At 61.5% G+C, this 27,201-nt stretch overlaps 1 protein-coding gene across 5 annotated transcripts in view; it reads left to right on the forward strand.

Annotated features, from left to right (window-relative positions):
* Positions 1–3,395: 3,395 nt before the first annotated feature.
* The window catches only part of DLGAP4 (DLG associated protein 4), a 156,555-nt gene continuing 132,749 nt past the window's right edge, over positions 3,396–27,201 (forward strand). For 4 of the 5 annotated variants that reach the window (XM_054274862.1, XM_054274864.1, XM_054274865.1 and 1 more), the window contains exon 1: positions 7,532–7,614. The gene's annotated coding sequence lies outside the window, so the exon portion shown is untranslated. Of the gene's footprint in view, positions 3,452–7,531; positions 7,615–27,201 lie in introns of those variants that run through there. The other variant, XM_054274863.1, reaches the window with a different exon arrangement.

The following is a 27,201-nucleotide window of genomic DNA, read 5'->3' on the forward strand; positions in this document are numbered from 1 at the left end:
TGATCCCCCCATGGTGGAGCCCAGGATTCCCAGGGCTGAGGATCTGAGCCTGGTTCAGGGGGCAAACAGGAGTGGTTGGGCTGAGCTGGCACACCTGGGGCCATGGGGACAGGCCAGGAGTCAGGGCACAGCGCACAGGGAGGTTTGTGCACCCTGCTCTGGCCTCATCCTCACACAACAACCCCCTTCCTGCTCCTCTGCTCCTTCCAGAAGGGATTCCTGCCTCCCACCAGCCACTGGCTCACTGCCCTCCTGGCACTGCCCTGCCCTGGCACCTCCCCAGGCTGGCACCAGAGGCAGCACCTTGAGCTGGGCTCCAGGGGCAAAGCCCTGCAAGACTCTGGTGCTCAGGGTCATCCTGCAGGTGCTGATGGGCACAGCATGACCCTGCCCTGCCCTGGTGCCCTGCTCTGCCCTGGTGCCCTGCCCTGCCCTGGTGCCCTGCTCTGCCCTGGTGCCCTGCCCTGCCCTGGTGCCCCTGCCCGGGAAGGGAAGGGAAGGGGAGGGAAGGGAAGGGAAGGGAAGGGAAGGGAAGGGAAGGGAAGGGAAGGGACTGCATCTCCTCAGTGAAGCTGCTCTCCAGCCTGCTGGGAGTGGGGCAGCACCCTGAGCTCCTGAACTGTGCAGGGAAGGCTAGAGCTGCCTTATTAATGTCCTTCTGTTCTGGTACAGGCTCATTTCTCACAGGCATCACTCAGAGCTGTGCAGATGCCACATGCACTGCACAGTGTCCAGCTGTGTCCTCATGCCCAGGCCATGGTTTCCTGCTGTAAAAACCTGCAAACATCCCACTGGAGCAGACTGGTGCTCTGTCTGCACATCCAGCAGTGGCAAACCGTCCCAAGGAAGTCCTTAAATACACTTTAAGTTCTTCCCCCAGAGGATGCTGGCGCTGCCAGGCTCCAGGGAATGAGGCTGCCAGAGCTGCAGGAGGGTTGGGACACTGCTCTCAGGCATTGTTGGGTGTCTGTGCAGGGCCAGGAGCTGGGTGATGGCTCTGGTGGGTCCCTTGCAGGACATTGCTGACTCTGGTTGCAGCCCTGCCCTGAGGGGAGCTCCTGGCTGCAGCAGCAGAGCTGCAATCCCTTCTGTGCTCCCTCCTGGGGCTGCAGATGCTCCTCTGCTCCCTAAGCACCTAATCTTCCTCCTGAGCCCCACTGAGCCCTTCCCTGTGGCTCTATCCCATTACTGCTCAGTGCTCCTCCTTGAGCAGAGACACTCCAGCCCTGCTGTGCTCGCTCCTTGGCTCACCCTGCGTGGAACTGAATTTCACATGGGACAGTTGCAATGGCTTCCATTCAGCCTCTCACCCTGCTGGGAATTCAGCCCTCGCTGTGCCCTGTTTTGTGTGTGCTCCAAGAACAGGGCACAGGACATTTTTCATTCCAAGATCTCACTGACTGCAGATGATGCATTTTGTCTGCATGGAACATGTCTGTCCTCAGTGGGGCTGGTGGCCTCCACACAGGGCAAGAGGCCCTTGATCTGCCCAGAGCTGCCCACAGAATAAACTCCCATCTGTGCTCAGAGAGAATTTCAAACATTCAGCAGAGCCACATGGCCTGGAAGGAGCCACTGCCTGCTCAGGAGGAATTCTGGGACAAAGGGTAGCACAGGCTGCTGTGGCAGAGGTTCATTCACGTGGACCAGGCTCTGGAGGGGCTGTCACATCAGAGCAAGGCAGGGGCAGGGGGACACTGAGGTTCTGGGCGCCAGGCTGCCCCAACAGGCTGCTGCTCACCAGGGTTTGACTGCAGTGAGGAGCACAAAGGGCAAGATTTGACTTTGAGAGATTTATGGGCAGGAGAGCAAAGCAAAGCAGGGCTGAGCTCTGCCTGCTGGGGAGGAGGGGGATGTCTCACCCACCACGCACATCCCTCATCTCTCACAGCCCACCTCAGATTTCCTGCCCTTCCAGCCCTCGGTGGTGTCCAGAGGTACCTGCAGCACCCTGAAGTGCAGAAGGATCTCCCTGGAAGGGCTCAGAGCTTGCTGAGTCTGGGGGAGCCCAGTGCTCAGTGCCCATCCCTGTTCCTGCCCCTCTGTGGGGCTGGGAGCTCTGCACCCTGCTCACCTGCAGTGCCCTCCCCTGCCTCACTCACCTGCTCCTGTCCCCAGCTCCTGGGCCAGCCCTGGCTGTTTGTCTCACAGCCCCAGCAGTGCCTGGGCATGCTCAGCACTGTGGCCATCCCTGGGCACTGCCTCCTTCTCCTCTCACCTTCCACTCCACACATTTTCCCCCAGTCCCTCTCCAGTTCCCTGGATGGAGCCAGAGCCATCATTTCTCCTGCTGGCACTGAAGATCTGGCCCATTGTAACTGAACTGGCCATTGTCACGTTTGACCCACTCTGTCACCCCTGGGGACAGCAGCCAGGGGAGCTGTTCCTGCCTCAGGGCAGGGACACCCCCAGCCTGTCCTGTGCAGAGCCACCACCAGCTGAGCCCTGCCATGCCAAAACCTGAAACAGAAGGGCATTGCTGTGACCTGGGGGGAGGATCACACACTCCCTGTGCCCATGGGGCAAACCATAACACAAATCCCAGCCTGAGCCAACTCCCCAGCTCCAAACAGCTCCTCTGGGAGTTGCTCCCCTCTCCTCCTCCCTCAAGGACCCTGTTCCTGTCAGCCCTCCCACACAGCACCCTCCACAAGGGCTGCAAGGGCCCCTGAGGTGCCAGCCCTCCCCCTCCTGTGCTGTGCCCTGCTGCTGTGCTGGGGCTCTTCTGGATCCCCCTGTTTCTCCTGGCAGCACCTCAGCTCCAGCCATGGGCACAGCCTGGTCACACCTCCCCCTGCTCTGCTGTCCCCACGAGCAGTGCCAGGCCCCTCAGGTTTGCAGCACAAACATCTCTAAGGCTGGAGAAATCCCCTTGGATTGTTTGGATTGCTGCCCCAGCTCCCAGGCCTTCTCTTCTCCACCCCCACACTCACACTGTCCCTGCCTTCTGTCCCCCTGCCCAGCTGAGTCCTGGCCCCGTGTTCCTCCCAAAGGTTTCAGAGCTCTCTGATTTTATTCCTGCTCTGCACACACTCAGCCATGCTCAGAAAGGTTCTGAAAGCCTCTCTGGTGCCCTTCCCTTGTTTCCTACATGCCTCTGTCATCCCTGCCTGCCTTAGGCCTGGCTCCCTGTCCTGCTGGCTGCCTGTCCCCTCTGCCAGCCATGGCTGGTGATCCCCAGCACCCACCAGCTCCAGCCACATCCCTATGGTGACTCTCAGCTCCCTGTGCTGTGCCAGGCTCCTCTCTTCCCCTGACACCCAGCCAGGCTGCCACTGCTCCAGGGACAGCCCCTGGGCCTGGCTGAGCACAGAGCCACCACCCTGATCCCCGGGAGGACACGGCCCCTGCTCTGTGTGTCCCCTCATGAGGGACAGCCCTGGAGCCCAGAGGGACACACGGTGCTCAGGATGCTGAGTCTGGCCCAGTGCTGAGCCCAGCGAGCTGAGAGGTACGGGATGGACCCCGGTGGCTTTGGGGATGGTCACGGGGTGGCTTTGGGGATGGTCCTGGGGTGGCTTTGGGATGGTCCTGGGGTGGTTTTGGGGATGGTCACAGGGTGGCTTTGGGATGAACCTGAGGTGACTTTGGGATGGTCCTGGGGTGGCTTTGGGGTGGCCCCAGAGTAGCTTTGGGATGATCCTGGGGTGGCTTTGGGGATGGTCACAGGGTGACTTTGGAATGGCCCAAGTGTGGCTTTGGGGATCGCCCTGGGGTGACTTTGGGGATGGCCCCAGAGTGGCTTTGGGATGGCCCCAGGGTAGCTTTGGGGATGATCCTGAGGTGGCTTTGGGGATGATCCTGGCGTGGCTTTGGAATGGCCCCAGAGTGGCTTTGGAATGGCCCCAGTGTGGCTTTGGGAATGATCCTGGGGTGGTTTTGGGATGGCCATGGGGTGCCTTTGGGATGCCCCAGGTGCCTTTGGCACTCCCAAGGGCCCGGGGGGCACAGCCCCAGCTCTGTGTGTGCCCAAGGACAGTGGAGCTCCTGCAGGGGCAGCCTGGGGCAGGGAAGCTGGAGGGTGATTCAATGACAGCCCTCCCTCTGTCTCCTGGCGAATCCTGCAGCACTCCCCACAAAATAAAGTTCTGAAATGTGCTGCCCATTGCCCGTCCCTGCTGTGCAGACACTGCTGTGCTCCCCCTGGAGCCCAGCCACGCCTGAGTCCCTCCTGTTGTGCCATCAGTGCTCCAGGTGTGTCAGTGCCTCGGGACAGCCCTCCCCTGCTCAGGGACATTGGGACACTGCCCTTGCACTGGAGCTGCCCTCAGCTCCCAGCCTGGCACTGAACCGGGGCTCAGCACAGCAGCTCCTGCAGAGATCATTTCCCCTATGCCCTGAGCTGTGTCACCCTCCATTGTCCCTCCTGGATCACCAGGAATGAGATCCATTTGTCTTCACTTGGAGAAGCCTCTGGAGCTGCCTGTGGCTTTCCTGCAGGTGCCCAAGCCCCCTCTTGACTCTGGTACAGCTGAGAAATGAGGCTTTGGGATCTTTCACAGAAAAACCTCCCCAGCTGCCGCGCATCCATAGAATCCCAGAATTGCAGAATGGTTTGGGCTGGAAGGGACCTCGAAGAACATCTTTGTTACAACCCCCTGCCCTGGGCAGGGACACCTTCCACTGTCCCAGGCTGCTCCCAGCCCTGTCCAGCCTGGCCTTGGGCACTGCCAGGGATCCAGGGGCAGCCACAGCTTCTCTGTGCCAGGACCTCCCCATTTTCACAGGGAGTAATTTCTTCTTAAACATTATAAAATAATTAATTCCTAAATGTCTTCCTAAAATCCCTTCTTCTCTTTTTCCTCCACACGGCCTTGGCTGGGCTGCTGAGTGAAAGTCCAGCAGGGGCTCCTGCAGCCTGCCAGGGCTGCTCCATGCCCCTGGCACTGCACCTGGCCTGGCCTGCTCAGGACACTGAGTGACTTTCCTGAGCAGCACCCAGACACTCACGGTGAAATCAGCAGCAAACATCATCACCTGTGCCTTCCTTTCATGTCCTTCCAGCACTTGGAGCGGCCATGAGGCTCAGGAATAGGCAGAGGGATGGCAAAGCATTGGTCCTCACAGCCCAAAAGGTGCCAGGCTGCCTGGTGCCAGCCCTCCATGCCCTTGGCATGGCTGGAATGCCCTGCCCTGTCCCCCTGGGGTGCCCTTCAGCACCCACCCAGCTCCTGCTCTGGCTGCCCCAGTGCCTCTGCCCCCCAAGTTCCATCATGGACAAATAACCTGGAAAATTACAGTTTAAGGGGAAAAAACGATACATTTTGAAGCTGATAGGTTTTCAGAGAGGGAGGCTGGAAGCATGAGGAAAACCTTCACTGCCCTGCAAAGGGAGCCAGGCACCCCTGGAATTTGGGAGAGGAAAATTCCAGGGTTCAGAAAGACTTTGGAGGGTGCAGAGAGCACTGTGGGGCTCGTTGTTCCTCTCTGCTGGGCCATTTCCCCTTAGGGATGAACTGAATGGTCAATTCTGTATTCAGGACTGGGAAGGCAGCTGCACTTTTGCTGAATCTGCTACAGGAAGGAAAAAAAAAAAATCTGTATATTTCCATTTTCCTTAGAGAATGAAGCCTCTTCCCCAGAAAGACAGCTCTCCATTTGCAAAAGCACCCGGGCAAAGGGATGGGAAAATGCCCGTGGTCGCTGCTCCCACACCGTGCTCAGCCCCAGGCCAGGCTTTAGGCAGGTGCAGGGACTGACTGCAGAGGTGTTTCACAGAGCTGAGCAGTCCTGGCTCTGATCCCTCACTCCCACGGGGCAGCCCTGGCCAGGCATCCCAAACCAGCAAAATCCATGGGTTTGGAATCACCTCTGAAACCAGCAACACCTGGATCAATGCCTGGATCACCCGAGGGCAGCCTGGGATCCCTGGCACAGGGAAATCCAGGAGCTCTTGCTCTGTCCTGCCTGGACCCATGAAGGCTCCTCACCTGCCCTGCACACACCTCCAAGGGCAGCCAGAGGGACAGGCTGGTCCCCAAAGAGGCTGCTCAGCCCTCCCGAGGGCAGGGCTCTGTGCCCTGGGCATGGGAATGCCCTCCTGGCATGGGAATGCCATCAGGGCATGGGAATGGCTGCATGGGAATGGCTGCATGGGAATGGCATCCTGGCATGGGAATGCCATCAGGGCATGGGAATGGCATCAGGGCATGGGAATGGCTGCATGGGAATGCCATCCTGGCATGGGAATGGCATCAGGGCATGGGAATGCCTTCCTGGCATGGGAATGCCATGGCTGCATGGGAATGCCATCCAACCAGGAGAAAACACCCCGAGATCTCAGAGCATGTCAGAAGCAGGCACTGCCCTGCAGCCCAGTCCATGGCAAGGACATAGCAGCCCATGGCAGGGTCACCCCCAGTCCATGACAAGGCTGGGCATGGGAATGCCATCCCACCAGAAGAAAGCACCCTGAGATCCAAGAGTGTGTCAGGAGCAGGCACTGCCCTGCAGCCCAGCGCTGGCAAAGTCACCTCCAGTTCACGTCAAGGACATCCCAGTCCATGTCAAGGACATCCCAGCCCATGGCAAGGTCACCCCCAGCCTGTGGGAAGGGAGACACACGTGCACCAGCATGACCAAAAGCCCTGAGCAGAAGAGGAGCAGGAAGTGAACAGTTGAGCCTAATTTGTGCGAGGCTGTAAATGAATTTCACTGTGGCAGATGGTCAGTGGATTATTTTCCAGAGGGTTAGGCAAGACCCAGATTAGGAAAAGCTGAGAAATTTTGATGTGGCATGCAGGACGTTATCCTGGGGCTCAGGACCCTGGCACGTGTGAGGGGGTCCTGACAGTGTGTGAGGGTCAAGGGGCCCCGTCTGAGCAAAGCTGGGCTCTGCAAAAATGCAGGTGTGGGACCAAGCGTGCAGCCCCCGTACACCAGGTTGGCAACATCACCAAAGGGTGCCCCCCGAGCTTTCCATGCCCCTAAAGCAAAGCTCCTGGCTGGGGAGGTTGGCGTCCCCCGGCTGGCTCAGCCCGGTCTCAGGGGACACATCTGGGTTGGGCGGGGGGCCGTGCCCTGCCCTGGCTCTGCCCGGGGCCGTGCCCACCGCCCGCAGCCCCAGCCCCTGGCCGGGCATCCTCGGGAGCGGGACTGGGGCTGCCGTGCCGGGCTGGGCGGGGGGTGCTGCGCCGGCCCCGCTCCGCTCCCTGCCCTGATTTCCTGGTGGAAATCCCAGAGTCTTCTCCAGATCCAGCTCTGGTTTTGGGGGCAGCCATCTCCCTCTCCCTCTTTCCTCTTCCCTCCTTCTGCTCTCCTTCCTCCTCCTCTCCCTCCCTCCTCTCCGCACTGTGCTCTCCGGGGGCTCTGGGTACCGCTGCAGCATCGCCAGCCCCCTCCATGCAGGCGGCTGGGGCGCGGGGCGGAAGGGGAGGGCTGCGGGGGCCAAGCTGAATGAATGGGCATCGCCTCGGTGCCGCTCGAGCCTCCGCATAGGGGCGAGGCGGCCGCACCGCGCCGCGGGCAGGGGGGCAGCGGGGCCGGCCAGCGGCCGGGGCCGGGGCCGGGGCCGGGCCGGGCCGGGCCGAGCCGAGCCGGGCCCCCCGCCCAGCCCGCCGGGGCGCTGCGAGCAGCGGGCGCTGCCCCGCCGAGGGACCCGCACAGCCGGGCCAGGTGAGGAGGGGCTGCGGGGGGCGCCGGGAGCGGGGCGGGGATGGACGGTGCGGGACCAGGGCACGGGCGGTGCGGGGAAGGGCTCGGACGGTGCGGGATGGAGCGATGGACGGTGCGGGGTGAAGGTCTGAGAGGTGCGGGAAGGAGCTGGATGATGCGGGAAGGGGCCGGCCGGTGCGGCAGGGATGGCCGGACGGTGCGGGAGGTATAGCCGGACGGAGCGGGATGTGTGGCCGGACGGTGCGGCAGGGATGGCCGGACAGAGCGGGGTGTGTGGCTGGACAGAGCGGGATGTGTGACCGGACTGTGCGGGAGGAATGGCCGGACGGTGCGGGAAGGGGCTGGCTGGTGCAGGGCTGGGCTGGCTGGTGCGGGAACGGGCAACAAAGAGTTAAGTGGCTGCGGAGCAACCGGGCTCAGCGTGTCTGTGAGTGTGTATGTGAATGTGAGTGTGAGTGTGTGTGTGTGAGAGACATCCCGCACCCCGGGGGCGTGGCCCAGCGCACCCCACGCGTGTCCGTGCGGGGCAGCGGGCGGCCGGCTGCGCTGCGGGCTGCGGCGTGGCGGGGCCGCGGCTGCGCAGGGGTGCGGGAGCCACGGCAGAGCCCGGCCCCGCCGCTGCCTCGCTGCTCCCCGCATCACCAATATCACCAATATCACAAATATGTGCGTGTGCGGGAACCCCGGCCCGGCGCGTGTGCGGGGACCCGCTGCGGAGCCGCGCCGGCTGCGGGAGCCACGGCACAGAGCCGGGATCGAGCTGCGGGGCTGAGGGCGGCCTCGATTCCCGGAGCGTGCCCTCCGCAGCGAGCCGGGGCGGGGGAGCGGCCCCAGCCCGGCCGTGCGGGTGTGCGCGGCCCGCGCCTGCCTGTGCTCCCATCGGCGAGCGTGTGTTCCCCTTGGATGTGCGTGTGTTCCCCTTGGATATGTGTGTGCTCTGCTCTGGGTGCGTGTGCACCTCTTGGATGTTCGTGTTTTCCTCTTGGATGTGCGTGTGTTCCCCTTGGATGTGCGTATGTTCCCCTTGGATGTGCATGTGTTCCCCTAGGATATGTGTGTGTCCCCTTGGATGTGCGTGTGCTCCCCTAGGATATGTGTGTGCTCCCCTAGGAAATGTGTGTGTCCCCTTGGATGTGTGTGTGCTCCCCTAGGATATGTGTGTGTGCCCCTCTGGGGTTGGTGTGCCCCTCTGGGGTGTGTGTCACACACACGCGTGTGCAGCGGTCGCTGGTGATGTCCCTGCAGGTGTGCAGGGCTGGAGGTGTGTGCCAGGGAACGCTCAGGGGTGCTGGAGGGAGCAGGCACATGTGGGGAGCTGTGTGAGCACGCCCGTGCCCGGGCCCCAGCCTGGCTGCAGCCTTGGTGGTCTCTGGGCACCTGTCCCCATGTCACGAGTGGCCACTGGCACTGAGCATGGCCTTGGCCTGTTTGCCGTGCCTGGGATGTGCCCTGTCCTTCCCCTGGCCAGGATGGTTTGCAGTGTGTGGGCAGTGGCTGCGGGCAGAGCTCCCTGACCCTCAACCTGTGCCCAACCCTCACCCTTCTCCCAGTGGGTTTTCCCATGTAAAGGTGCTCCAGGTTGCCCAGAGCTGGTGGGGCTGTGGGCAGTGGAGCCCACGGGGAATGGAGCTGGCTGGCAGCGAGTGGCAGCGCCTGGCAGGTCAGTGCCTGCTGTCCCTGTCCCTGTGTGCCACCCCTGGTACCTCTCCAGCTGCACCAAGGACTGGGATCAGTCCCAGGGTTATGGTTGGGTGGTTGCACTATCATTAGGCTTTTGGAGGGGCAGACAAATGTCCCCTCCCCGTGCCAGTCCCCTGCAGGAGAGAGGTGCCACATAACAAACTCTGCTCTGGGCCTTTGCCATGATGCACTCTGGAAGCTCAGGGCCAGGATGAGGCCCGGGCAGGAACGGGATTCAGAGCCTTGTTGCCATCATTTCCATTGGAGCTTGGCACCAGCATGCCTTTGAGGAGCAGAGCCCTGCTGACCTTCCTGCCCCTGTGTCTGGTGTGGGGCTGGCATCTGCAGTGCCAGGGGCAGCTGTGTCCGTGCAGAGGTGTGGGGCTGGCATTCCACAGGACCCGGGCAGCCTGGAGCATTTCCTGCAAAATGGACTCTCGGAGCCTCATGAATCCACCTCCACTGCTTCTCCTCCGAGGAAGCAGAGCGCAGAGCCAGCCCAGGGGCTTCTCACAGGAAGCTGTCACCTGGTAGGAGCTGCCACTCCTGCTCTGGGACAGGGAGCTGCCGCCTGTGCTGGCAGGAAAACAGGGCTTTTCCAGCTGTGGGCTTGGCAGATGTGGCTCCGTGTCTGCAGCAGCCCAGCTCCCTCGCTCCTCTCCGTGTCCGTGACGCATGGTACAGAAGGAAGCATGGCTGTGAGTGGTGAGGAACAGAGCAGCTCCAGGGAAACGTGCCACTCTGCAGCAGGGGACTCCTGCACCTTCCCACACCCTCATGCTGGGCCCAATTTCACCCTCGGAGCATCAACATCTGGTGAGCCAGAAAAAAAATGTAAATCGAATAACCATCAGGAGTAATTGGAGACCCGTTTGGAAATTGGTTTGCTACCTGCATGCCTCCCAGGCAAGCTTTTCCCTGTTAACCATTGTGCATCTTTGCATGAAAAACGAGGCTTTATTTCCAGCCTGGGTAGCGGCAGCGCAGCAGGATCGGGATGAGCACGCTGTGTCCCCTCTAATCTGCCCACAATCAGCACCGAGCGCTGCTGCCACGCCGCAGAGATGGAGAGCCCTGGATCCAGATGGCAGCTGCCTCCCCGCATCCTCCCGGTGCCATCCGCAGCGCCGGGCAGCAGCGCAGGGCACAGCACAGGGCACAGTGCAGGGCAGCAGAGCCAGGCAGCAGTGCAGGGCACAGTGCAGGACACAGCACAGGGCACAGCATGGGGCACAGTGCATGGCACAGAGCAGGGCAGCAGCACTGGGCACAGCACAGGGCACAGCACAGGGCACAACACAGGGCACAGCACAGGACACAACGCAGGGCACAGCGCAGGGCACAGCGCAGGGCACAACGCAGGGCAGCAGCCAGGAGTGGCCCTGGCACGGCTCTGGCCCCGACTGGCACCTGCGTCCCTCATTTGCTGCCCAGCTCAGCCAGGGCCGCCAGCCCCAGGCAGTGCTGGGCTGCCAGGAGCTGGGTTGGCTCCCGTTTGCTCCTGGATGCGCTTCAAGGAGCTCATTCTGAGCTCGTGGGGTTTTTCTTGCCCTGTTTCCAGGGGGAATCCTGCCCAGGATCCACAGCTGGCTGTGCTTGGCCCAGCCATGCTGGGGTGGGCAGCCCCCAGCTGCAGCCCCCCTGCCCCTCTGTGCTGGGCACCAGGGGCAGGCTGAGCATTTCCCACTTCCCACCAGGAGCCTCTGGTCACACTTACTGAGGCAAAGGCCCTGCAGGAGATCTCAGGCTGTCACTGGGGTGGTCTAGGGCAGTCATTTTGGGCACTGAGGCTGCTTTGTTATTCTCATTTCAGGGGTGAGTTTAGCTCTGTGCAGAATAAACAGAGGAGAATGTTGTGCTCAGGTCTGTGAGGGAAGCCCTTGGCTGAGGGTTGGAGGTGCTGCAGGCTGGGTCCCTACAGCAGAGTTTTTCTGAAGCCACACTCCAGGGGTTGGCACCAAGCTCCTGCAGGCCGGGCTGGGCCCGTGCTGCTTTCCATGGCAGGGTTTGCAGATGTCTGTGTTCCTCACCTTGTAGCTGCCCACAGCTCTGCTCTGGAAAGTCCTTTGGGTCCATCTGTGGGCACAGACTGCAGCTACAGCAACCATGCAGCTCCGAGTGCACACTGCTGTGGGCTCTGTGTGTGACCCCTGGTTTGGGTGTGCCGGAGAAGGTCCTGAGCCTCTTCCTGCTGCAGAGACATTGTAGAGGGAAGGTTCCCACCATGCTGAACCCTCCTGTGCCCCTCTGACTCTGCTCAGGAAGGCTCCCATGGATGTCAGCCTTTCCTGTGCTTGTCTGGTGGCTCTGGACCATGGGCTGTCAGGAAAATTGTCTTTCCTGAGAGCTTTGCCTGGCTGCAGCTCCTGGCCAGGAAAGCAAAGCTGCTGCAAGGAGGCACAGCACAACTTCCAGAGCTGTTGTGGAGATCTCATGGCTCAGGGTTGGAACTAGATGATATTTAAGGTCTCTTCTGATCCAAACCAGTCCCTGATCCCAAGGTTCTGTGGTCTTATGGGGTTTATGGCCTCTGGGGGAGAATGGGATGGGGGCAAAGAGACAGACAGCCCCAAACCCACACTGTGCTGACTGTGGGAGGGTTTAGATATCCCTGGGCCTGGCTTCTGCAGTCCCTGGGATGTGTGGACCCTTCTGCACATCTCTTGATCGACTCCCACAGGGAAGGACCCCATTTCCTCAGGCCTCCAACAGCTTTGGGTTTGGTGTCCCCTGCATCTCCCCTGCTGTCCATAGGGCTGCTGCTGAGGACTCAGAGCAGCTGAGCTCTCTGCAGGAGCTCTGAGGTGACACTTGTGCTAAGGAGGCCTGTGGTGAGCATCATGAGAGTCTCCTTACGTCAAGTATTTAATATCCCAGTCTCTAAGCTGTTTGTCTCATGTGTCTCCACAGGACTGGGACCACCCACACCATTTTCCCTGGCAGGTGACAGACGGGTGACAGCACCAGGCTCCAGCCATTCCAGGGGGGGCTGGACAGCCTGCCCGGGGGCGGGGAGCCTTGGTTCCCCTCCCCACTGCTTCCCTCTCAGCTGGGCTGAAGGGTTTTCTTCACCCAGTGTCTCAGGGCCTTGGTAGAGCAGCAGGTGCAGGAGGTGTCATTGATTCCTCATGCTGGTCTCCTGGCCCAGCTGATGGGCCGGAGTCCTCAGCGAGCAGCTTCCCTCCTCTAGGAGAGCTGGGAAATGCCTGCAGTGAGTGTCCCTGGGGTGTTCAGGGCATCCTCTGGTGCCCTGAGGAGCCTGTGTTGGTGCCTGCTGTGGTGTGAGAGCCCCTCTGTGCCTGGGGTCCCCCTGAGGAGGCAGAGATGAGCTGGTTGTGTGTCAGACCAGAGACCTCGGCTGCAGCCACAGAGACCTTCAGGGTGTGCTTTGGGAACCCCCTCATTCCCTCACCCCTGTGCTCCTCGGCTCACTCTGTGCCCCCAGGTCCTGCCCAGCTCTTGCCCTGTGCCCACTGCCCGCAATCCGAGCTGGCACAGCCCTGCCATGCTCTGCTGTCCCTGACCCTCAGGCTGAGCCCTCCCGGGGGGGGCAGGGCCGTCAGCACAGCAGCACCCCAGGGTATTTATAGATAATGGTATATTTATATAACATTATTTATATATTTATAGATAATGTTATTCCCTGCCAAACTCCCGGAAATGGCTCAGTGTGTGTCACAGAGAGAGGGTTTGAATGGCTCCGCTCTCAGTGCGCGAGCGAAGGTGACGCTCCCTCGCTGCTCGCCTGACAGACTCATCCTCCCATGCTGGAGGTGGGATGGGTGGCTGGGTGGCTGCTCTGGGGCTGGGCTGGCCTACCGTGGGCTTGGGCAAGTCCTGCACACGGGCACCACAGCCAGGTGGGACAGGGACCAGCTGCCCTGCCCCAGGACCACCTCCCTCCTGGGCAGAGCTGCTGGGGCAGCCAGGGCTCGCGGCTGGGGTTAGGACTGACCCAGTTGATGGACAAGGCCCTTTGTCCAGTGATTTTCTTGTTCTGACCAGTTTGAGGCAATTTTCTGAACAATCAGAAAAGGCTGGTTTGGCATTTTCTAAATATCCCAGCCTCCTTCCGTCTCAGCTGGGCACTGCTGATGGTTTGGGCAGAGTTAGGAGTGACAGTGACAGTGTTAGGAGGTGTTTCAGCTGGCTGGAGAACGGAGGAGCATTCCCAGCTGTCCCCTCACAGCCACTGGAACCATTCCCTGCCTGCTGTGGGGAAAGCCTCTGGGATGGGAGCATGGATTTCATGGCAGGCCAAGGTTTGGGTTGTGCTTTCCAAGCAGGATACTGGATATATGGAGGGACATGGACAGCCAGACCTTCACAGCACAGAGGTGTGTCCTGCCCTGCTCAGCATGCAGTGACACTCCTTGAGGGGGAGATGCTCATGTAAGGGATGATGCTCCCAGAAGTTGCATGCCCTCCATGATGAGAGAGAGGATGGGCAGGGATGGGGCACCCAAGCTCCCCATGAGCTCCTCGGTCCTTTCCTGGCCCTGGGCAGGCTCAGGGGTCCTGTCCTGTGAGCAGGGGACAGCAGCCCCCCTGTGCCCACAGGAGCGGTGGAGCCCGGCTGGGCTCAGAGCCTCCCATGTCACCTGGGGACAGGAGGCTGCTGCACTCTGGGGCTCTCCAGCTTTGGGGCCCCAAGGAATGGAGCGAGGCCTCGGAGCTGCAGGAGCCTCTGCCCATGTGCCCCCTCACCCTCATGTCTGCCGGGCTCTGTTTGGAGCTGCGGGCTGGGATAACCTTCCCCCATCCCTGAGAAGGGGGCAGCTCCTGAGGCTGCTGCCCAGCCAGGGCCGGGGGTCGGTGGCTCCCTGCAGCCCCCGGCCACACTTCCCACAGGCACAGCAGCCAGGCCCTGCAGAGACAGCTCGGAACGGGGACCGGCTGATGTGGAGAAAAACGCCCTTCCCACACAGCCCAGCCTGTCCTCCCCTCCTGTCCCCTCCCGTGCTGCTGTGAGGAGCTGCCGCTCCCTGCCGGGGCTGCTGCCCTGCGGGCTGGGCACGCCTGAGCTCCAGAGGGTGCCGTGGGTGTCCCCGGGCCCACAGGTTCCCTTTGCCTCCCGTCCTGGGGGCGAGGCCGCTGCGATGGGCCTGAGGCACCGGGACCGAGCTCTGCCCACCCCGGCACGGCTCCCAGCCCGGCTGCCGGCCCTCGGCCCTTCCATCCCGGCACTGCCCTGGCACTGCTTCCCCGCCTGGGTGGCTGCTGAGCCGAGATCAGCGCTGAGGCTCTCCTCCTCCTCCTCCTCCTCCTCCTCCTCCTTGCTGCACTGTCCCTCAGGACGGACCGTTCAGCCTGCTCCTCCTCCTCCTTTTCCACTTCATTAGTGAGTCTCTCTGCACTAAGCAGTCGTGATAGCTGCCGGGGGAGCTGGCGGGGCTGTGGAGAGCAGCGGGGAGGCCACCAGCCCCGCAGCCGGGCTTGGGGATGCCGGCACTGGGGTTGGGATGCTGCGGGGCTGCCTGGGTGCTGGCTGAGCCCCGGCACAGCTCAGCAGGGCTGGAGGAACAGGGAGGGGACACTCGGGGCTCTTTTGCCCACAGGCAGTGGCAGGAGGCAGAGAAAGCAGCTTGGGGCAGCTCCAGCTGCTCTGCCGTGGTTCTGTCCCATTTCTGCCATCCGTGGTGCTCCTCCTTTGGGGCTGCCGTGGGCAGGGGGTGGCCACTGATGCTCCCACACAGCCTGTGCATACCACAGGAGATTTGAACTGGCCCCGGTGGCCTTCAGATCCCGAGGGCTGCACGTGGCAGAGCGCGGGGTCCTGGGCAGCCCCAGCCCGCACCCAGTGCCCGTGCCCAGCACGTGCCCGCTTGCCAGCAGCAGTGTGACACCTACACGTGGTGCCTCACCAAGGAAGCTGGACTTTGCAAACACGTTCTGTGGGCATTGCTTTAATTTCCCAGTGTCTCAACACTCTCCCAAAGCTGAGAAGCTGAGATGGTTTCTCCTCTGTGGAGAGGGAGGCTCCTGTTGTCGCACTCTCACATACGCACGCATCACACACTCACAGGGACTCTGATTCCTCTCCCTTCCCACTTTCCTCCTCCAAATGACTTCAAACACTTTATGAAAATGTTATTTTCTCCCAAACTGTTGCCTTTCTGCCTTGCTCTCCTGAGAAGCCTGTTGGCTTTCCCTGGGCTCCCAGTGTGCAGGGATAGGGATGTCCCTGCAGAAGAGGGAAGTTGCTGGGCTGCTGAGCAGTGCTGAGGGGGCTGAGCTGTGCTGGGGGGCTGAGCTGAGCTGTGCTGGGGGGCTGAGCTGTGCTGGGGGGGAGCACCAAACCTTCCTATACTTCTAGTGGGACTCATCCTTCCAAGTCACTCTGATTGAATCACTGAATCCCAGAATGGGATTGAAAGGGTTGAAAGGACCTCACGGATCATCCAACCCCATCTGCCTGCCCTGGGCAGGGACACCTTCCAGCAGATCAGGCTCCTCCAAGTCCCTTCCATCCTGATCTCGGACAATTCCAGGGATCCAGGAGCAGCCACAGCTGCTCTAGGCACCCTGTGCCAGGGCCTCCCCACCCTCACAGGGAAGATTTTTTCCAAAAATGTAATGCAATAGAGCAAATCCCTCCTGCAGGGCAGTGCAGTGAGGACACAGCTCAGAGATGCTCTCCATGCTGCTGTGGGGATCCCCTTCTCCAGGAGCACATGGGCAAATGGGCCCAGCCCCGTGGCAGCCTGAGTTGCCTAGGCGCACACTGATCCAGTGTCCATGGCAGGCCCTGTTCCCGTGTCCATGGCAGGAGCTATTCCCATGTCCGTGGCAGGCCCTGTTCCCCTGTTCCCATGTCCATGGCAGACCTTGTTCCCATGTCCATGGCAGACCCTGTTCCCATGTCCATGCAGGCCCTCTTCCAGTGTCCATGGCAGGCCCTGTTCCCCTGTTCCTGTGTCCATGGCAGACCCTGTTCCCATGTCCGTGCAGGCCTTGTTCCCATGTCTGTGGCAGGCCCTGTTCCCCTGTTCCCATGTCCATGGCAGGCCCTGTTCCCATGTCCATGGCAGGCCCTGTTCCTGTGTCCATGGCAGGCCTTGTTCCTGTGTCCATGGAGCTGTTCCCATGTCCATGGCAGGCCCTGTTCCCATGTCCATGGCAGGCCCTGTTCCTGTGTCCATGGCAGGCCTTGTTCCTGTGTCCATGGAGCTGTTCCCATGTCCATGGCAGGCAGGCCATGTTCCTGTGTCCATGGATCTGTTTCTGTGCCCATGGCAGGCCCTGTTCCCATGTCCATGGAGCTGTTCCCCTGTCCATGGCAGGCCCTGTTCCCATACCCATGAAGCTGTTCCCCTGTCCATGACAGGCCCTGTTCCCCTGTTCCTGTGCCCATGGCAGGCCCTACTGCCAGAGCAGCCCTGGGCACGCTGGGCCCGGGCCAGGCTGGAGCTGGAGCTGGAGTGAACCCTCTGCTGCCAGTGGCAGGGGCTGACTCACGGCACTCTCCAGTCACAAGCAGATGGATGATTTGATCACCTAGCAACCGAAATAAGTCTCGGATTAAACCATCATCCCCCTGGGTGGCAGAGGCCAGGCAGCCCCCAGCCGCTCCCCAGCCCCTGGGCTTCCCTGAGAGGGGCTCGGGGCTGTCCAGTTTGCAAGGTGGGGAGCAGCACCGTGCCTGCCACCCACACCCCAGCAGCAGGGGCTCAGCAGGGCTCAGCTGGGTGCAGGGAGGGAGGGATCCCCCAGGAGCAGCTCCCAGGGAGGCCCAAGGGGCATCTCCAAGAGTGCACAGAGGGACCAGGTCTCTGGCACCCTTTGGACAGGCTGCTGGCAGTGAGGAACCCCCAGAAATCCTCTGTCAGGAGAGAGAGGCTGGTGCCAGGACCTCCAGAGTGATGTTTCTGGGAGATTGAACACAGAGAACTTCGGATGGGATCCACTGACCCTTTGTCACTCCCTCCACCAGCAGCTCTGAGCGTCCTTGGCTCCAGCCCAGTCCTTTGCCTGCTGCTGTCCAAGCCAGAGAATGGTCCCAGCATAGCGTGTTCATTGCAGTTGCTCCATCAGGGGCAGGAGGGGTTTGCTCCTGGCAGAGCCCTGCTGCTGCCTGAGGTGCCATTTACCTCCTGATGGATCCAGCCACCTCCAGAGAGTCTTGGCACAGGGCCCCTTTCCATGCCCCATCCCTGGCAGTGCCCAAGGCCGGGTTGGATGGAGCAGCTGGGACAGTGGCAGGTGTCCCTGCCATGGTACTTGGTGGGCTTTAAGGTCCCTTCCAACCCAAACCATTCTGGGATTCTGTGATCCTACCACAGCCCTGAGGGGGATGGGGTCTCCCAGGACACGGGCTGAGCTGAGCTGGAAAGTGAGTGCTGGACTGGGAGAGGGGCAGGAGGAGGTGTGAGGGCACTGTCGGGTTTGGGGTGCCCACGGCACCCATTGGAGCCAGGGCAGTCCCTGTGCTGCAGAGCCCTCCGTGGCACCAGCAGGGGTGCCTGTGGCAGGTGGGGCACTGGGGACACAAACTGCAGTGTCCTGTGGGATGTAGGGCACTGGGGACACAAACTGCAGTGTCCTGTGAGATGTGGAGCACTGGGGACACAAACTGCAGTGTGCTGTGGCAGGTGGGGCACTGGGGACACAAACTGCAGTGTCCTGTGGGAGGGCACAGGCTGGGCTGGCTCCTGTGCCCATGGCACCACTCTGGTGTTTGCACCTTGTGGCACTGTGGGGAGCCTGGTGTGAGCCAGGCCAGGGTGTGCAGGGTGAGATGGGGACCCCAAACCACCCCAAGTGCCCCAGAGCCAGCAGCCATTCCTGCCCAGGGGAAGCTCCATCGGGGCTGTGCCAGGCTGTCCTGGGTGCGGAGCTGTGCCAGGGCTGGTGCCAGCGCGGCGCTGCCGGCCCAGAGGAGGGCTCAGGAAATAGGGCAGCCCAGTGGCAGCTGCTCTTTGTGGGACACACTGATATAATTAGATGGGACGCCCTGTTCCATGCCCGCAGCCCTACTTTGGTGGCACTGCTGGTCCCAGGGAGGGTGCGCCACTTCCAGCAGGAGCTGCCTGCTGGGCTCCCCCTTGCTCTCTCCTGCCTGGGGCCACGTGTCCTCTCCTCTGCTGGCCTTTGGTGTCTTTGGGACACCCTGTGACCTGCAGGAGAGGTCAGGGAGGGGGTGGTGGGAGCTGGGTCAGCCCCTCATCCCCACCTGGGCTCATCCCACTTCCCTGCCAGGACTGAGAGGGTTGAAAGGACCTCACAGACACCCAGCCCCATCTGCCTGCCCTGGGCAGGGACACCTTCCCGCAGATCAGGCTCCTCCAAGCCCTGTCCATCCTGATCTTGGGCATTTCCAGGGATCCAGGGGCAGCCACAGCTGCTCTGGGCACCCTGTGCCAGGGCCTCCCCACCCTCACAGGGAAAATTTATTTTCCAAAATTCCAATGCAATAGAGCAAAGCCCTCCTGCAGGGCAGTGCAGTGAGGACACAGCTCAGAGGTGCTCCAAATCCAGTGCCTGCCACAGCTGCAGGACATGGGACTGGCCTTGGAGCCAAAGCCCCACAGGCAAACCAGGGGTTGGAGGGGTCACTCTGAGTCAGGATTTAACCTCAATAGAGAGCATCCCAAACTGCATCTGCTCTGCTTCTGGAGAGCCCTGAACACCCATCCTGGTGTTCAGAAATGCCCATGCCTGAGGCACCCAGTGTGGCTGTGCCTCTCTGCTCCAGAGCATCCCACACATCCCAGACTGGACCCTCCAGGACTGCTCATCCCCATGAGGAGGAGTTTTAGCTATTGGGGAAATACCAGCTGGAGGTGTCAGGGAGGGTTGGGGTGGATATAAGGGAAAGGTTCTTCCCCAGAGGGTGCTGGCACTGCCCAGGCTCCCCAGGGAATGGGCACGGCCCCAAGGCTGCCAGAGCTCCAGGAGCATTGGGACAACACTGCCAGGGATGCCCAGGGTGGGATTGCTGGGGTGTCTGTGCTGGGCCAGGGGCTGGGCTCATGATCCTCGTGGGTCCCTTCCCACTCAGGATATTCCATGGTTGTGTAGGAACTCCTGCTGTGTGTGTCATCAGATCCATCCACATTTCCCCCTGTCAAGAAGGCAGGAATGTGTTTGGCATCCCCATTCCTCCAGCCACCTCCACAGGGATGGGCTCAGACCATCCAGGATCCCTCTGCCAGGTTCCATCGTGGTCTGGAGGGGGTCTGTGGGGGCTCCAGGAGATCCCATAGCCCGTGGCAGGAGTACCAAGGCTCTGTCAACAGAGGCAAATGTCAGAGAAAGCCAAGAGGAATTTTATTTCCACAAACATCTGTTTACACTGAGCTGCTGGTTTCCACTGGGGCTGGGAAGCTGCTGTGACTTTCCTGCCTCAGAGGGGTGTGAGGGGACATTCCCTGTGCTCTGGCAGGAGAGGGGATGCAGGAAGAGGGGCAGCTGCTTTGACATCTCCCCCGTTGGCAGGGAGTCACCCCTGAGGGATGCCTGGGCTGGGGGCACATGGGGACATTCTCCATGAGGAGAAGTCACAGCACATGGTGGCCTTTGGGGAGCTTGGTGGCAGGAGGAGCCCTGGGTGCCAGCCCTGCGCAGTGCCCGGAGCTCTGGGGTGCAGGTGGGGCTGTCCTGCCTCAGAGCTGGCATAGGGGGGTCCCTGCAGCAGCCTGTGGTGAGGCCCCAGGGTAGGAGGGTGTTGGGAACCTCCCAGGCTTTCCTGAGACCCTCTGGGCTGTGACAGAGCTGTGGGAACAGTGCCAAGGAGCAGGGGAGGCAGCAGGGTGGGTGTTGCTGGGGGCTGCCATGGCACTGGCACCTCCTGCCCTGGCAATGCTGCCAGAGGCTGGGGCAGGCTGGAGGGAGAGGCAGTTTTGGTTGGAAAGACAGAATGGTGGAGAGCAAACCACCGGTGTGGCTGGAGAGGACTCTGGTCTGCCCTGGACCCAGCTCTGGTACCCCTCAAAGGGGTCTCAGTGGGGGCTTTGTGGGCAGGGAGAGCCCCAGGCCATCCCTCATGCAGGGATCCCTAATCCAGGAATTCGTCACCCAGGGATCGGTCATCCAGACCAATCCTTCACCCAGGGATCCCTCATCCAGGGATTCTCACCCAGGGATCCCTCACCCATGGATCCCTCACCCAGAGATCCCTAATCCAGGAATTCGTCACCCAGGGATCCCTCACCCAGGGATCTCTCACCCAGGGATCTCTCATCCGGACCATCCTTCACCCAGGGATCCCTCATCCAGGGATCCTCTCCCAGGGATCCCTCACCCATGGATCCCTCACCCAGGGATCCCTCATCCAGGAATCCTCAACCAGGGATCCCTAATCCAGGAATTCGTCACCCAGACCATCCTTCATCCAGAGATCCTTCATCCAGGGATCCTTCACCCAGGGATCCCTCAATCCCTCATCCACGCCATCCCTCACCCAGGAATCCCTCACCCAGGGATCCCTCACCCAGGGATCCCTCACCCAGACCGTGACAGGAGCCCTCAGAGCCCCTGCCTGCCTCTCCTGGAGGAAATCTGTCCTGTCCCTGGACATGTTTGCGCCTCCAGTGCCATTCCTGCTCCTGCCTGGCTCTGCAGATGGGATGGGAAGGTTTCTGCTCAGCTGGATGTTTTTGGGGAGGTGGCTGTGTGTGTCCTCCCCTGCAGGAAGGAAGGAGCAGCTCCCCAGGGGGCTGCTGGCACTGACACCTGGGCTGGCATTGCTGGCAGGGCACAGGAATTCCACAGGATTCCCAAGGAGAAGGGAGGAACAAATCCAGACCTGTGTGTTTGAGGAGGTCATGCCAGGTTTAAATCCAGCTCCAACTCTCCTGTTTGAGAGTGCTGGGAAAGGTGGAACTGGAGAGGAGCCAGAGAATCAAACCCAGGGCACCCTGTCCAGGAGTAACAGGAGATTGGGAAAATGATCCTTAGCTGGCAAAGCAGGCAGGGAGCTGCTGGGGGCTGGAGGCAGCCCCAGCACAGCTCCTGCTGTGAGAGCCTGCCTGGCACCATGGGCTGGGATGGGAGCAGGGGGCACAGGGGGCTGTGCTGGGCAGGGGCTTCTCAGCACCCCCTGAGCACCTCCTTCTGCCAGCACCATCTCCTCCCCAGCTGACAAAAGACAGTATGTGCTTTTTCACTGAAATTCACTGTTTTTCTAACTTTTATCATAATGGGAACAGAGGATCTCGCTTTTCCTGGCAGGCCATGGATCTCCAGGTGTAACTGGCACAGTGCAGTGGCTGCAGCCTGCTCAGGGGATGTTCTTCCCCCAGCTGCTTTGCTGGGAAATAGGTGGCTGCAAAAACCGTGCTCAAATGCTGTAAAAATGTGGCTGCAGGTCCTGTTCTCTCTCAACTCGTATGTTTGTGGGCATAAAGAGCTTTTAGAGGTAGATCAACTTCATTAAAATGGAAAGCATTCATTAATGGCACTGTAGCTCCTCTGGTGATGGCTGGGCCCAGCTCTGTGATGAAGCTTTTCCTCTCTGGGTGCCTGTGCCTGCACCTGAGGCTTCCCCCTCCCTCTGCCTTCCAGTGGCTTTGCAATCCTGTGCTGGGTGATGCTGTGCCAGGGCTGTGCCAGGGCTGGCCCAGTGCCCAGGGGCAGCAGGCTGGGAGAACCCAAGGGGGTCCCAGTGGTCTGGAGGGCAGGGGGATCCCTGCCCTGGTGCCCTGGGGATGTGGTTTGTGCTGCTGGCTCTGTGCTCTGCCCCATGGGAGCTGAGCATCCTATGCCCAGCCCTGGGGTGGTTTGGAAGGGCTCTGATGCTGGGGAATGGATGAGTTTGCTGTAGAGCTGTTCCTGCCTGACGCAGAGAAGGTCCCTCAGCCAGGAGAGAGGAGCCTGGTCCTGTAGGAGCTACAGGGGACACAGGGGCCCTGCCAGGGACAGCGAGGGCTCTCCTGGCTGGGGCAGTGTCCCGTGCCTGGGCACTGCCTGAAGGAGGGCTCCAGAGCAGCCCCCACACACCTGGCATCACCCAAACCCCACAGCCCCCATGCCAGCAGGCGGGCACAGGGCTGGGGGCTCCTCTCTGAGCCATGACTATGCCTGGCACCACCAGGGCTCTCGGGGAGCCCAGCCCAGCACGGAGCTTTGCTCCTGGAGTCGTGCCCAGGCAGAGTCAGCCTCTGTCACACAGCAGCCGGGGTGCCAGGGAGCTGCGGGCTTGTGCTGCTGCCCATTCCCGGGAAGGAGAGAGCTCCGTGTGCCCCCACGGCCGCTGAGGTGGCCCCAGCCCGGTGCCAGGCTGCCTTTCCCGGCAGCGGCAGCGGCAGATCCGATTTGCCGGCCCCACTAAGCAGGGTTTAATTTTGTTAAATAAATACAGAGTAATGGCAGCGGGGCTGGGAGCCAAATGGCCCGGGGACATCCGTGGGAGCGGGGGGGCTCTGCAGCGGGGCAGGAGCAGCGCTGGGAGCGGGGATGGGGTCGGGCAGAGCTGCTGGCGGCAGGGATGATCCCGGGGGGGTCCCGGGGCGCTGCCGGGCTCGCTGCTGGAGCAGATGCGGCCGCTCACCGTGCGGTGCTCGCGGCCACGCTGCCTTCCCAGCCATCGCTAAATGGCTGCTAAACAGCACTGTCAGAGGCACACTCATCTTCCCGTCCTAATTAGTGGATTAGACAGTAATTTGTAATCCGTTTGAATAGGAGGATCGGAGTGTCTCGCCCTGGAGCCTGGGCAGCACATTGGGGTGGCGGCGTGGAGCAGGGCAGGGATGAGGGCTGTGCCCAGGGTCCTCCTGGTGCCTGCAGGAATTCTCTCTGCTCTCAGGCTCCACGAGCCTTCTGCTTTCTTCGGAGCTTTGGCATTTTCATTTCTCTTTGTGATACCCAGCGCAGCGTCCCCAGCAGCAGGGTCACCTCCTGCTGTCCCCGCAGTGGTGGCAGTGGCAGGGCACTGTGCCTGGTCACCAGGGCCCTTTGCAGCGCCAGCTGGGCATGGCCACACTGGGGCTGGGATGGGCTGGGGCCAGGGTAACCCCCCAGGGCATGGCCATCCCAGCAGGGCTCTGCTCTTGAATGTGCTCGTGTTTGTGTTCTCAGTGCTCAGGATACAATGAGCCTGGAGCAGAGGCATGGAAAAAAGCCAAAAGGTTGAAAAACAAGAAGTGAAAGAAGAGGGATTGAGGCTGTGAGGTGAGCAGACAAGGCAGAGAGCAGCAGCAGCCACGGGTGGGATGGGCAGGGAGAGGCTGAGCTGGGCCAGCCAGAGCAGCGTGTGGAGCAGGAGTTTGGTGTGAGGCCACGGCTGAGCCGTGTCAGAGCCTCTGGGTGGGCCTGGGACAGAACTCAGGAGCAAGGCAGGGCTGGGGAGGGAACTCCCAGGGCTGGGGTTGGAGCTGGGCTCAGGGCTGGGGATGGAGTTCCCAGGGCTGGGGATTGAGCTCCCAGGGCGGAGCATGGAGTTGAGCTCAGGGCTGGGGATGGAGCTGGGCTCGGGGCTGGGGATGAGCTGAGCTCAGGGCTGGGGATGGAGCTGGGCTCGGGGCTGGAGATGAGCTGGGTTCCCAGGGCTCCCAGCAGCTCCCCTGCTCTGCAGGAGCAGTGGACAGGACAGTGGCTGTGGGGCTGAGCCCAAGGAAGGGGACAGGCAGTGGTGACAGCGTGGCCTCGGGTGCTGTTTGTGAAACAGCTCTGGGTTCCGGGGCAGGGCTGACAGGCAGGGTCAGGCTGTGACAGAGCCGGGGCAGCAGCAGTGGGACAGGGTCACACTGCCCTCGCCAGGGTGGCACCGAGCAGCTCCGTGCCGGCCGTGTCTTTAGCGCCAATTAGCTGGGGAGAAGCACAAGTGTCCTGCATGCATTGACCTTTAGAAACGCCGCAGCCGGGCAGCTCAGGGAGCGGGGCAGGCACGGACAGGGTGCCAGCCCTGGGGACAGCCTGGGCACAGCCACCCGCGGGCGGGCGGGGCACACAGCCGTCCCGGGGACAGCGCAGAGGTGCCGGTGGAAGGCAGGAGCTCAGGCAGTGTCTCCGAGGAGCTGCCCTCTCCTGCTGCATTTGCCTGCCTTCAGCAGTGTGCTAATGGCAGCAGTGACTCACCGCGCTTTACTCACCGCTAATGACGAGCGGGGCTCCGCTCACTCCGGCTCACACAAACCCAGCCTCTCTCCCACATTGCCATTAGCAGGGCACAGCCGTCCGGGGCGTTCCGAGAGGCCAGCTGAGAGAAAACAGCCGTGCTCCCCCAGTCCCAGACCCCCACAGCTCCCCTGATGCTGAGGATCTGCTCCAGAGCCAGAGGGAGGAGAAAGGGGAAAGGAGAAAGGAGAAAGGAGAAAGGAGAAAGGAGAAAGGAGAAAGGACATGATTTTGTGGGGAGGCTGCAGTCACTGGAGGCTTCAGGAGCCACATGCTCCAGTTTTGGAGCTTGTTCTGGTAACCCACCCACAGCTGCACCCCAAGACGGGATAGTGAGAGCCCCCAGCTCCTGGAGGAGCAGCTGGAGGTGTCTGTGGGATGGAGGGGCAGCATGGCCAGAGCAGGGAGTGAGGAGCCTCAGGAGCTGCTCTCACTGCAGTCTCTGCTCATACAGAAAGTTGTGGGTCAGGAGAGGAGAGCTCCTTTGGGGGTGAACTGGAAGACAAGCCTCAAACCAGGCCTGGCTGTGGGTGGCTTGCAGGTGACAAAGCAGAGGAGCAGGGTCACCATACAGAGCAGGGCCACCATGGAACAAGGTCAATATCCAGAGCAGGGTCATCATGGAGCAGGTCTCTGTCCAAGGAGCAGGGTCACCACAGGGAGCAGGGTCACAGTGTCACATCACCCCAGAGCAGGGTCACTGTGTGGAACCAGGTCACCCTGTGGGACAGGGTCACTATGGGACAGGGTCACCGTGTGGGACAGGGTCACTGTGTGGAACAGGGTCACTGTGTGGTACAGGGTCACTGTGGGACAGGGTCACTGTGTGGACAGGGTCACCCTGTAGGACAGGGTCACTGTGTGGAACAGGGTCACTGTGTGGGAAAGGGTCACCCTGTGGGACAGGGTCACTCTGTGGGACAGGGTCACTGTGTGGGAAAAGGTCACCCTGTGGGACAGGGTCACTCTGTGGGACAGGGTCACCCTGTGGGACAGGGTCTCTGTGTGGAACGGGGTCACCCTGTAGGACAGGGTCACTGTGGGACAGGGTCACTCTGTGGGACAGCGTCACTGTGTGGAATGGGGTCACCCTGTGGGACAGGGTCACTGTGTGGAACGGGGTCACCCTGTGGGACAGGGTCACTGTGTGGGACAGGGTCACCCTGTGGGACAGGGCCTTTGTTCACACATTCCCAGATCCAGAGAGGTACACTGTCCAGCTCTGTGGCAGAGCCTGTCCCACAGCGTGCCCAGCTCACTGCCCAGCTCTTGCCCCCACCAGGACCTGCTGTTGGCTGCCTGCTGGTGGCAGAAGGTCCCAGCCTGACCCCCGTGCTTGGGTGAGTGTCCCCCACACCCCCCAGCCCCTCCTGCAGTGCCAGGGTTGTGAGTCACGGAGCCGGGGTGAGCAAGAGCCTGAGGCATCACACGGAGCCTCATCACTGCCGTGGGCTCGCCTGCCAGCCTGCCACGCTTGTCACGCTCCCCGGGGACGAGTTGGTGGCCCCAGGCACCACTGGCAGCTTTAGACAAAGCAGGGCCCAGCCCAGGACAGGTCCTGCCTTCCCTCCTGCACTCTGGGTGCAGTGGAATGGTGGCAGCAGCAGTGGCAGTAGTGGCAGCAGCAGTGGCAATGGTGACACCAGCAGTGGCATTGGTGACACCAGCAGTGACAATGGTGACACCAGCGTGGCACTGGGTTGGATGGGCTGGGGTTGGTGGCTCAGCCCCTGCTCCCCCTGTGCTGGCAGCACACACAGCCCTGGCTCCGCAGAGGGCCTGGGGGATGGAAGGGTCAGGGCTGTGCTGGGCTGGCTGTGGAGCCACTGCAGGAGCAGGAGGTGAGGATGGAAATGAAACGGTGCTGGGCTCTGGGGGGAGGGGAGGGACAGGAGCTCTGCCTGCTTTCCTGGCTGGGGGCTGGAAGGGCTCGTCACCCAGCTGGGCTGCTCTGTCCATCCTCCAGGGTCACAGGGTGCTCTGCCTGCATTGGGGTGTGACCCTGCTGGCACCCAGGGGAGACCTGGGGCTTGGGAACAGAATTCTGTGTGTGCCCATCCATCTTTGGGTGCTGGATACATCCAAAGCACTCCAAGGATGGCTCTTGTCTGTGCTCATCCCAAGCTCTGAGGGATTGGAAGGGTCAGCACTTGGTCCCTGGGGAGGTTTCCTGAGGCTGGAGGCTGGTGCCAGGGCTGCTCCCAGGCTGGCAGGGCAGGGGCTCATCCTCCATCCTACCCAGGAATGTGTTGCCTCACTTGGATCAGAGAAACCCCTCCTCAGGCAGAGAGAGCAGTGGAAGGTTCTGGGGGCTCCACAGGCCCCAAGGCAGGGCTGGAGAGGGATGTGGCATGTGGGGTGCCAGGCTCATCAGGACAGCCCTGGCACCTGCCCTGCCAGCGGGTGGGGGCTTCCTGCAAATCCATCCTCACACTGCCTTGGGCCAAACCTGGGGTGGAGCTGCTTGGGTTGCTGTAAGGGGGCACTTGGCAGCTGCCCCGCATCCTGCCCAGGCTGCAAGGTGGCACTTTGGGGCACAGGGACCTGCCAGGGCTGCCCCCAGGGCTCAGTGGGGTGGGGGTCAGTGGCACCCTGTACGTCCCTGGCTCAGCCACTTGGGAAGCCCAGCCTGTGTGTGTGTGCTGGACAGCAAGAATTCATTTGTAGATGTGTTTTGCCTCTTCTCTCCCTGAATCAGCAGGTGTGGGGCAGAGCTGGCTGTTGGTGTTTGGCACACAGGCACACAGGGCTGTCTGTACATTAGCCTGACATCACAGGGCTGTGTGATGTGTCTCTGGTGGCACAGGCAGGAGGGGACATGGGCTCTGGGAGAGAGGAGGATGTTACCCAAGG

Source organism: Melozone crissalis, unplaced genomic scaffold (assembly GCF_028551555.1).
Source record: "Melozone crissalis strain CALT ecotype California unplaced genomic scaffold, PUWL_Pcris_2 ptg000017l_1, whole genome shotgun sequence".
NCBI lineage: Eukaryota > Metazoa > Chordata > Aves > Passeriformes > Passerellidae > Melozone > Melozone crissalis.